Here is an 11,715-nt window from a genome sequence, read left to right on the forward strand (position 1 = left end):
TTGTGTTTGACTAGATGTGGACTCCAGGCTAGAACCGCACATTTCAGTATTGGTCTGACATATGAGGTATTCTGAATGATTCCTTACACAAGTTTCAGAACGCATTTCTTATGTTCGCCAGCCTTGCATACGCTGCTGATGCAAGGCTGGTGTATGCAAGGCTGGCGTATGCAAGGCTGGCGTATGCGTATGAAATCCCCATCAAAGGGGGTCCCCCCCCTTTGATGGACACTTCAGAGGACGCCAGTCTGAGGTCTCACCCTTCACAGTAACTCTCTGCTTCCTGTTATTTAGGTACTCCCTTATCCTTTGGAGCAATTTACCACTTACTCCAGCCTGTTTCTCCTAATTGTGTGACAGTCTCCTATGGAGGACTTTTGTCAAAAACGTTGTTGGGCTCAAGGAAAGCCTGAATGATACCGCCAGTAAACCCAATGCCTAATTTTCGTCAGCAGTAAAGTATAGTATAGTTGAATTATGTTTGTTAAACAAAACAAACTCGCACACGTAGAGAAGGCACCATTCTTTTAAACATGTATTGGTTGTCATTGTACACATTTACATATGTTTCTCTTCCATTGGAGCTACTGAAGTCAAGCCATTGTCTTTCCCGCTCTTTAATCTTCTCTTCCGGAGCACAGCAAATTGTATAGTTAATTATTTATCTAATGACATAGCTAAGTATTCTGTATTTGTTGACATCAAAGGAGCCTTCGACAAAGCACAAGGGATTGCGATCCTGGACGAGCTTGCATGCATGGGTGTCAAGGAAAGACTCGTGAAATGGGTTGAAAACTACCTCACAGGAAGGAAAGCCAAGGTCTGCTTCAATGAAACAGTCTCAAAAACAATGAATATGGAACTCGGGACCCCTCAAGGAAGAGTCTTAAGTCCCACACTATTCAACATACTTATGGACGCCTTTGCTGATATCGAATTTCCGGAAGGAACACAACAAGTGGGATATGCAGATGTTCTAATACAAGCTCCCACCTTGAGAAAAATTAAACAGTCCATTGAACTCCTCAGAAGGAAATGTGTTGAACTCAGTTTCCCTCTCTCTACAAACGAGACAAAAGCATACTCTCATCACAAGCGGGGAGAAAATGAATAACTACAAATTAATGGTGAAACACTTGAGTAGATGGACCACTATCGGTACCTTGGCGTCACTGTCGGCTCCAACAAGGGGAAGAAAGAGGAGCTCAATCAACTCATAGGGACATGTAAAGGTTGACTCAAGGTACTAAAAACTATGACTTGGAATAGGCATGGAGCCTCTATTGCCGTGCTTAAAATGATGTACACAGCCTATGTGCGCTCCATCATAGACTATGCCGCAGCAGTCTTATGCACTTATTCAAAAGCGATATGAAAAAACTTGAAAACATACAAAATAAAGCCATGACAATCATTCTTGGAGTTCCATGAACTGCCAAAACATCGAATTTACGAGAGGAGTTGTCCCTCCCCAGTGTTAAAAGCAGAATTAAGGAACTGAATGTTAAGCTTGCAATTAAGATTGCCAAAGATCCCCATTACAATCATATTTGTAAGAAAAAAATGAGTTCTGTGCTACTTGCAGGAGGAAACAGAAGTCAAAATGGCATCACAGATTAGTCTGCTACCTCGAAGAACTTCACCTGCTTAAGCAAGCCCGTGAGCTCATTCCAGTAGAGAGGTTTCCCCTAAAAGGATGAACCATATAAGATTATTATTAATGAGGTTATCAGTCTCCGTGGTGTAGTGGTAAGACACTCGCCAGGTGTTCCGCGAGCGCTTTGTCATAGGTTCGTATCCTGGCCGGGGAGGATTTACTGGGCGCAAATCCTTAACTGTAGCCTCTGTTTAACGCAACAATAAAATGGGAACTTGGTGGTAAAATCGATTCTTCGCGGCGGGAATCGTATTCCAGGGACCTGCCCGAAACGCTACGCGTACTAGTGGCTGTACAAGAATGTAACAACTCCTGTATATATCTAAAAAAAAAAAAAAAGTGACAACCAAAAGTCTAGCATGATACCACAAGAAATGAGGCATAAGTATCTTGAGGAAATTAATAAAGACGCCGGAAATGAATTAGATTAAATCTACACTGATGGGTCATGTAATCTTTCCAATGGCAGGACTGGTGCAGCATACACTGTAATTAGGAAAAATGTCTTGCAAAACGGAAATGTAGAAAAAGCACGTATTGAGATCTATGCCTTTTCAACGCAAGCGGAGCTAACTGCCATTGTTATGGCGTTAAGATTCCTTCAACGAAACACTAACGATGCAGTGATCTGCACCGATTCTACAAATTAGAGGTATTATCAGGCAACATTACCGTGACTAGGTAACTGAGGCAAAGAGGAGAGAAGCACAAATCAGTCAACCTGTATGCTGGTACAACATGGTTGCAGCTGGCAATCCCAAATGCTAAGGAAGAAGAGATGGCCGCGGGAGAAAATCAGTAATGGCGGGAATTCGTCTTGTATACAAATATCCTTAGAAATTCGGAATGGAAACAACAGTTGAGCAGTGGAGTTGCAGAATCTGTGGTGAGAGTGACGGACACCGCTTTGACCGCTACCTGAATGTAAACATCTAAGAGACATTATAAATATGTGTAGCATAATAAACTCCATATTTTTTGAGTTTGGAAAATATTATTTTTCAAATATAAATGCTGTTCTCAAAAGATTTCCCCATTTTGCACCCGCAAGATAACGTAAGATTTTAGGGGTTGCAAAATGTTAATTTTCTTGTTTGATTTGCTTTTCACCTGAGAGTTAAACAAGTCCCAATTGTGTCTGGGAACAAGAGACAGGATGAACCACCCAGCGGGTTTTCTTCCTAAAGGGGGGTGTTGAACATGCTGCTTTGGCAGTGTGTCAACTCACAGGATGAGTGGCGCTGCCCAGTACTGTCACTATGGTGGTATGTTCATACACAGGATGAGTGATGCTGCCCAGTACTGTCACTATGACGATATGTTCACTCAGGATGAGTGGCACCCTCAGGACCAGTTCAGTCACAAGATGAGTGGAGGAGTGCCACCCACAGGATGAGTGGCACTGTATGAGAAAGAAACGCCAAGCAAACATACGTTGTAGTCCAACGCTTTTCCTGTTTCCATGAAACAGGAAACCTCAGTGTAGTGAGGTCTGGTTCTCTTAGTCTTTCTTTATTGCTCGGTCCCCTCAGCTTCGGAACCAGCCTTGTTGCATATTTTTGGACCTTCTCTTGTTTTGTTTTGTACTTCTTTAGGTAGGGGTTCCATGTTGGGGCAGCATACTCAATAATAGATATCACGTCTCACAAATATGGAGCTCGGAAGGAACCTTCGTCCAAGATGCTGAAGGATAACCGGAGGGGTCGCCAGTATGGTCATATGCTGCCCTCGTTATCCTGCTGATGTGTGCCTCTGGTGGTTAGATCACCAGTTATGTCCACTCCAAAGTCTTTCTCCTTGTCAAACGTTGGGACAAGGATGAAGGAAAGTTGTCTTCCCTTCATCCTGTACTGTAATTGAGATCTTCTGGCTCCAACTCCTGTCCTCATAACCTTGCCTTTGTCAGTGTTAAAGTCTCGTAGCCGTTTGTTAGATTATCTCTGGAGATTGTCCTCTTGTGATGTATTTCATTTCTCCTCAGTTCTGATTCGTTTCATTAGCTTAGCATCGTCAGCAAACGTGGATAAGAATCGAATGACTTTCTCAATTAGATCTTTAGTGTGTGTGTGTGTGGGGGGGGGGAGGGTTATATATATATGTGTGGTGGGGAGGTTTATTATATATATGTACGTGTGTGAGTGGGAAGGTTGTTATATGAGTATGTGTTTGGTATTGGTAGTTATATGAGTAATGTGTGTGTGGAAAGGGAATGTGTGTGTGAAAGGGGAATGTGTGTGTGAAAGGGGAGTGGGTGTGTGGAGGGGAAGTTAGCAGGCAACAAAACCACAACAGCAGCAAAAGCATCGACTAACCAAATCAGCCACAACAGGCAATATCAGCACAGAACACGTATCAACAGCAGCAACAACAGCTTCAGCAACAACAGCTTCAGCAACAACAGCTTCAGCAACAACAGCTTCAGCAACAACAGCTTCAGCAACAACAGCTTCAGCAACAACAGCTTCAGCAACAACAGCTTCAGCAACAACAGCTTCAGCAACAACAGCTTCAGCAACAAAAACACTCATAAAACCAAGCAAGAGCAGCGAAGATATCTCGATATTGTTACAAATGGCTATCGTTGCACACCAGTCCCTTCACCTCGGTCCTATACAGGTCCACAGGTTCAGGTCCTGTACAGGTCCACAGGTTCAGGTCCTGTACAGGTCCACAGGTTCAGGTCCTGTACAGGTTCACAGGTTCAGGTCCTGTACAGGTCCACAGGTTCGGGTCCTGTACAGGTTCACAGGTTCAGGTCCTGTACAGGTCCACAGGTTCACAGGTTCAGGTCCTGTACAGGTTCACAGGTTCAGGTCCTGTACAGGTCCACAGGTTCAGGTCCTGTACAGGTTCACAGGTTCAGGTCCTGTACAGGTTCACAGGTTCAGGTCCTGTACAGGTCCACAGGTTCAGGTCCTGTACAGGTTCACAGGTTCAGGTCCTGTACAGGTCCACAGGTTCAGGTCCTGTACAGGTTCACAGGTTCAGGTCCTGTACAGGTTCACAGGTTCAGGTCCTGTACAGGTCCACAGGTTCAGGTCCTGTACAGGTCCACAGGTTCAGGTCCTGTACAGGTCCACAGGTTCAGGTCCTGTACAGGTTCACTGGTTCAGGTCCTGTACAGGTTCACTGGTTCAGGTCCTGTACAGGTTCACTGGTTCAGGTCCTGTACAGGTTCACTGGTTCAGGTCCTGTACAGGTTCACAGGTCTTAGGTGCTTCCTGGGATCAGATTAACATATGACGAACGTCAGGTGACTCTGGACACGCCTTTCCTTACCTCTTGCTGGTGAAGAGGTGTTCGGTCACTGTCTGCGCCACCTGCAGTGGACCTATTCCACCCAGAGCCGTGAGGCCGAGGCTGGCGGCGGACTTTGCAAAGTCCCGTCTAACTGTCGAAGTATATGCGCGGATCTAACGCTTATATTAAATTAAATTTAATTAATTTTTTGTATTCAGGGAAAGTACATACATACATGATTTACAAACATAATGTTGGATATATAGATAGAGCTAATACATACAATCCCTAAAGCCACTAATACGCATAGCGTTACGGGCAATATATACTTCGACAGTTTCCCAAAGTTTAGTAAATACTAAGACACAGATGTGTATTTGGGTTTTTGTTTAACAGTAAACTCGATTGAGAGCTAAAGCCAAGCAAACATACATTGTAGCCCAACGTTTTTTTTTTTTTTTCTTGTAATAAGAGCTACTAAGGTCAGCCGCGCCTCGCACCCTGAAGGAACAGGGATATGTCCCTTGAAGCTTGCCACCATCGGGAAATGCAGGTCCCAGGCCTGCGGGATGTGCCCTAGTACAGTGTGGTGGTGTGCTGTAATAACGTCGCTTTTCGCTCGTATGCTCGTATGGCCAAAAATGGACGTAATTTGTAATTAAATCGACTCGCGCAAGTGACGTACTGTCCCGTTTTCTGTTTGGAGTCCTTCGGCTTACTCGGTTAGGTCAGGAGAGGAAACTTTCAATTAAGGTTTCAAAACGTCATGAAAACTATTAGGAGAACTTCTTGCCCTCCTAACCTATCAGAGGACCCTTAACTTGCCGCTTTGGAAAAAAATCCTATATTTAATTTCCATTAATTTTCATTTTCAAATTACGTCCAATTTCCAAATTCAGAAGTTATTTGTAAGAGGACGTTATCTTGAGGTTAACTTTAGAAGATTTCGGGGCTTAGCGTCCCCGCGGTCCGGTCCTCGACCAGGCCTCCTTTTTGTTACACATCCCCCAGGAAGCAGCTCGTAGCAGGTGTCTAACTCCCAGGTACCTATTTACTGCTAGGTACCAGGGGCATCAGGGTGCAAGAAACATTTTGCTCATTTGTCTCCGCCTCCACCGGGGATCGAACCCGGAACCTCAGGACTATGAATCCGAAGCGTTGTCCCCTCTGCTGTCAGGGGGATCTGTATCAAAGCAGATTCACAAAAGAAAGTAATTTGAACATTAGCAGTGGCTTATATAACTTAGATCCATTTTTAATTGATCAATTAAAGGGCGATTTAAGTAGGATTATTGGAACACATTTGTCTCACTAATTCATTGTAAATATTTACTATTTTATTCTATAATTATCCTTGTTTGGGCCTGTGTGTGGTTGCTGCATCGGATGGGCCAATAGACCCTCTGCAGTGTCCACTTATTGTACCTCACCTCACTCCACCATTCTCTCCTGCCTATTTATGTCCAGTACTCGACCTGTAAAATCACTCTGAAGATGTATTAATATACGAAAGTACTTAAGGAAATTCCTGTTTCCTTATTTATATATATATTTCCTGAAATTATATATATATATATATATATATATATATATATATATATATATATATATATATATAATGTCGTACCTAGTAGCCAGAATGCACTTCTCAGCCTACTATGCAAGGCCCGATTTGCCTAAAAAGCCAAGTTTTCATGAATTAATTGTTTTTCGACTACCTAACCTACCTAACCTAACCTAACGTAACTTTTTCTGCTACCTAACCTAACCTAACCTATAAAGATAGGTTAGGTTAGGTTAGGTAGGGTTGGTTAGGTTCGGTCATATATCTACGTTAATTTTAACTCAAATAAAAAAAATTGACCTCATACACAATGAAATGGGTAGCTTTATCATTTCATAAGAAAAAAATTAGAGAAAATATATTAATTCAGGAAAACTTGGCTTATTAGGCAAATCAGGCCTTGCATAGTAGGCTGAGAAGTGCGTTCTGGCTACTAGGTACGACATATATATATATATATATATATATATATATATATATATATATATATATATATATATATATATATATATATATATATATGTCGTACCTAATAGCCAGAACGCACTTCTCAGCCTACTATTCAAGGCCCGATTTGCCTAATAAGCCAAGTTTTCATGAATTAATGTTTTTTCGTCTACCTAACCTACCTAACCTACCTAACCTAACCTAACCTAGCTTTTTTTGGCTACCTAACCTAACCTTACCTATAAATATAGGTTAGGTTAGGTTTGGTAGGGTTGGTTAGGTTCGGTCATATATCTACGTTAATTTTAACTCCAATAAAAAAAAATTGACCTCATACATAGAGAAAAGGGTTGCTTTATCATTTCATAAGAAAAAAATTATAGTAAATATATTAATTCAGGAAAACTTGGCTTATTAGGCAAATCGGGCCTTGAATAGTAGGCTGAGAAGTGAGTTCTGGCTACTAGGTACGACATATATATATATATATATATATATATATATATATATATATATATATATATATATATATATATATATATATATATATATATATATATATATAATGTGTGTGTGTGTGTGTGTGTAAATCACGAAAAATAAACACGTGATTAAAAATGTGACAGTATCAGACCACGGAGGAAAATTGAAACAGGAATTTCCTTAAGTACTTTCGTATATTAATACATCTTCAGAAGGAGTACATCTTCATATATGTGTGTGTGTGTGTGTGTGTGTGTGTGTGTGTGAGTGTGTGTGTGTGTGTGTGTGTGTGTGTGTGTGTGTGTGTGTGTGTGTGTGTGTGTGCGTGTAATTACCTAAGTGTAGTTACAGGATGAGAGCTACGCTCGTGGTGTCCCGTCTTCCCAGCACTCTTTGTCATATAACGCTTTGAAACTACTGACTGTCTTGGCCTCCACCACCTTCTCACCTAACTTGTTCCAACCGTCTACCACTCTGTTTGCGAAAGTGAATTTTCTTATATTTCTTCGGCATCTGTGTTTAGCTAGTTTATATCTATGACCTCTTGTTCTTAACGTTCCAGGTCTCAGGAAATCTTCCCTAGACCTGGAACTTTGAGAACAAGAGGTCATAGATTTAAACTAGCTAAACACAGATGCCGAAGAAATATATATATATGTGTGTGTGTGTGTGTGTGTGTACTCACCTAGTTGTGTTTGCGGGGGTTGAGCTCTGGCTCTTTGGTCTCGCCTCTCAACCGTCAATCAACAGGTGTACAGATTCATGAGCCTATCGGGCTCTGTCATATCTACACTTGAAACTGTGTATGGAGTCAGCCTCCACCACATCACTTCCTAATGCATTTCATTTGTCAAGCACTCTGACACTAAAAAAGTTCTTTCTAATATCTCTGTGGCTCATTTGGGCACTCAGTTTCCACCTGTGTCCCCTTGTGCGTGTTCCCCTTGTGTTAAATAGACTGTCTTTATCTACCCTATCAATCCCCTTCAGAATCTTGAATGTGGTGATCATGTCCCCCCTAACTCTTCTGTCTTCCAGCGAAGTGAGGTTTAATTCCCGTAGTCTCTCCTCGTAGCTCATACCTCTCAGCTCGGGTACTAGTCTGGTGGCAAACCTTTGAACCTTTTCCAGTTTAGTCTTATCCTTGACTAGATATGGACTCCATGCTGGGGCTGCATACTCCAGGATTGGCCTGACATATGTGGTATACAAAGTTCTGAATGATTCTTTACACAAGTTTCTGAATGCCGTTCGTATGTTGGCCAGCCTGGCATATGCCGCTGATGTTATCCGCTTGATATGTGCTGCAGGAGACAGGTCTGGCGTGATATCAACCCCCAAGTCTTTTTCCTTCTCTGACTCCTGAAGAATTTCCTCTCCCAGATGATACCTTGTATCTGGCCTCCTGCTCCCTACACCTATCTTCATTACATTACATTTGGTTGGGTTAAACTCTAACAACCATTTGTTCGACCATTCCTTCAGCTTGTCTAGGTCTTCTTGAAGCCTCAAACAGTCCTCTTCTGTTTTAATCCTTCTCATAATTTTAGCATCGTCCGCAAACATTGAGAGAAATGAATCGATACCCTCCGGGAGATCATTTACATATATCAGAAACAAGATAGGACCGAGTACAGAGCCCTGTGGGACTCCACTGGTGACTTCACGCCAATCGGAGGTCTCACCCCTCACCGTAACTCTCTGCTTCCTATTGCTTAGATACTCCCTTATCCACTGGAGCACCTTACCAGCTACACCTGCCTGTCCCTCCAGCTTATGTACCAGCCTCTTATGCGGTACTGTGTCAAAGGCTTTCCGACAATCCAAGAAAATGCAGTCCGCCCAGCCCTCTCTTTCTTGCTTAATCTGTGTCACCTGATCGTAGAATTCTATCAAGCCTGTAAGGCAAGATTTACCCTCCCTGAATCCATGTTGGCGATTTGTCACGAAGTCCCTTCTCTCCAGATGTGTTACCAGGTTTTTTCTCACGATCTTCTCCATCACCTTGCATGGTATACAAGTCAAGGACACTGGCCTGTAGTTCAGTGCCTCTTGTCTGTCGCCCTTTTTGTATATTGGGACCACATTCGCCGTCTTCCATATTTCTGGTAGGTCTCCCGTCTCTAGTGACTTACTATACACTATGGAGAGTGGCAGGCAAAGTGCCTCTGCACACTCTTTCAGTACCCATGGTGAGATCCCATCTGGACCAACAGCCTTTCTAACATCCATATCCAGCAGGTGTCTCTTGACCTCCTCTCTCGTAATTTCGAACTCCTCCAAGGACGCCTGGTTTACCTCCCTTTCTCCTAGCACAGTGACCTCACCCTGTTCTATTGTGAAGACCTCCTGGAACCTCTTGTTAAGTTCCTCACACACCTCTCTGTCATTCTCTGTATACCTGTCCTCGCCTGTTCTAAGTTTCAATACCTGTTCTTTCACTGTTGTTTTCCTTCTGATGTGACTGTGGAGTAGCTTTGGTTCGGTCTTGGCTTTGTTTGCTATATCATTTTCAAAATTTTTCTCTGCTTCTCTTCTCACCCTGACGTACTCATTCCTGGTTCTCTGGTCTCTCTCTCTGCTTTCTGGTGTTCTGTTATTCCGGAAGTTCCTCCACGCCTTTTTGTTCAGTTTCTTCGCTTCCATACATGCCCTATTATACCATGGATTCTTCTGTTGCTTCTCGGATTTTTCCCTTTGGGCCGGGATGAACCTGTTTACTGCCTCCTGACACTTTTGGGTAACATAGTCCATCATACCCTGTACAGACTTATCTCTGAGGTCTGTGTCCCATGGTATTTCACTTAGGAAACTTCTCATCTGTTCATAATTCCCCTTTCGGTATGCCAGCCTTTTGATTCCTAGTTCTTTTTGGGGGGAGATAAGTCCTAGCTCTACCAGGTACTCAAAGTTCAATACACTGTGATCACTCATTCCCAAGGGCGCTTTCATCTTAACTTCCCTTATATCCCATGTGTGTGTGTGTGTGTGTGTGTGTGTGTGTGTGTGTGTGTGTGTGTGTGTGTGTGTGTGTGTGTGTGTGTGTGTGTGTGTAAATCCCGAAAATTAACACGATGAAAAATATGAGTGTCAGACCACGAAGCAAGAATTGAAACAGGAATTTCCTTAAGTACTTTCGTATTTAATAATAGTCTTCAGTCCCTTCTGAAGATGTATTATTAAGTACGAAAGTACTTGAGGAAATTCCTGTTTCAATTCTTCCTTCGTGGTCTGACACGATATCCCGGAATAATGAGAGTGTGTTGATTTGTCTGTCGGTTTGCCTGTCTCTGTCCAAGGCCGCACGCTAGATGCTTAAGGCTAGCCTCACCCAACTATGCAGGGCAAATGGTATGGGGTATGGGATGGACATAGGATTGTCCGAGTCTGCATTAGTGAAATACTTTGTGAAACATCAGCCTCTGACATACATCCCCCTCCCCATGCCATTTTCATGGTCTAAAATTAAATCACAGTTAGGCTTTCCGTAGAGTCTGGAGTTAAATCCGCTGTTTAACCGCACATTTTTACGATTTACTCGAAAACTGCAACTGAAGTCATTAGTGTTACAGTGATAAGGACATTGAGTAGAAAAGATGGTAATGATGGTGAATATGTACAGTGAAAATAATATTTAATTAAGACGTAACATTAACCGAGAGGAAGATGGAAGACAGATGGCTCAGACCACATGAAGCCCAGTGGTTAAGCGTCCCATCTGATAGATGGCTCAGACAACAAGCCCAGCAGTGAAGTGTCCCATCTGACAGATGGCTCAGACCACACAGCACCCTACTCCTTGAGGAAACGGAAAATATTAATCACCGCGAGACATCCATCAACTCTGAGTATTTATGTGGTCGTGCAAGATGAGGCAAAGTGTCTCCCAACGCTGACATTTGCATTTATACTCTGGCCAGCAACTTTTCTTATTGCGCAGTCAAAATATACTGAAGTAAACAAAATATACTGAAGTAAACAAAATATACTGAAGTAAACAAAATATACTGAAGTAAACAAAATATACTGAAGTAAACAAAATATACTGAAGTAAACAAAATATACTGAAGTAAACAAAATATACCGAAGTAAACAAAATATACCGAAGTAAACAAAATATACTGAAGTAAACAAAATATACTGAAGTAAACAAAATATACTGAAGTAAACAAAATATACTGAAGTAAACAAAATATACTGAAGTAAACAAAATATACTGAAGTAAACAAAATATACTGAAGTAAACAAAATATACTGAAGTAAACAAAATATACTGAAGTAAACAAAATATACTGAAGTAAACAACCCGTAAATATCTCATGGG

The sequence above is a fragment of the Procambarus clarkii genome, chromosome 47 (genome assembly GCF_040958095.1).
Source record: "Procambarus clarkii isolate CNS0578487 chromosome 47, FALCON_Pclarkii_2.0, whole genome shotgun sequence".
In the NCBI taxonomy this organism is placed as follows: domain Eukaryota; kingdom Metazoa; phylum Arthropoda; class Malacostraca; order Decapoda; family Cambaridae; genus Procambarus; species Procambarus clarkii.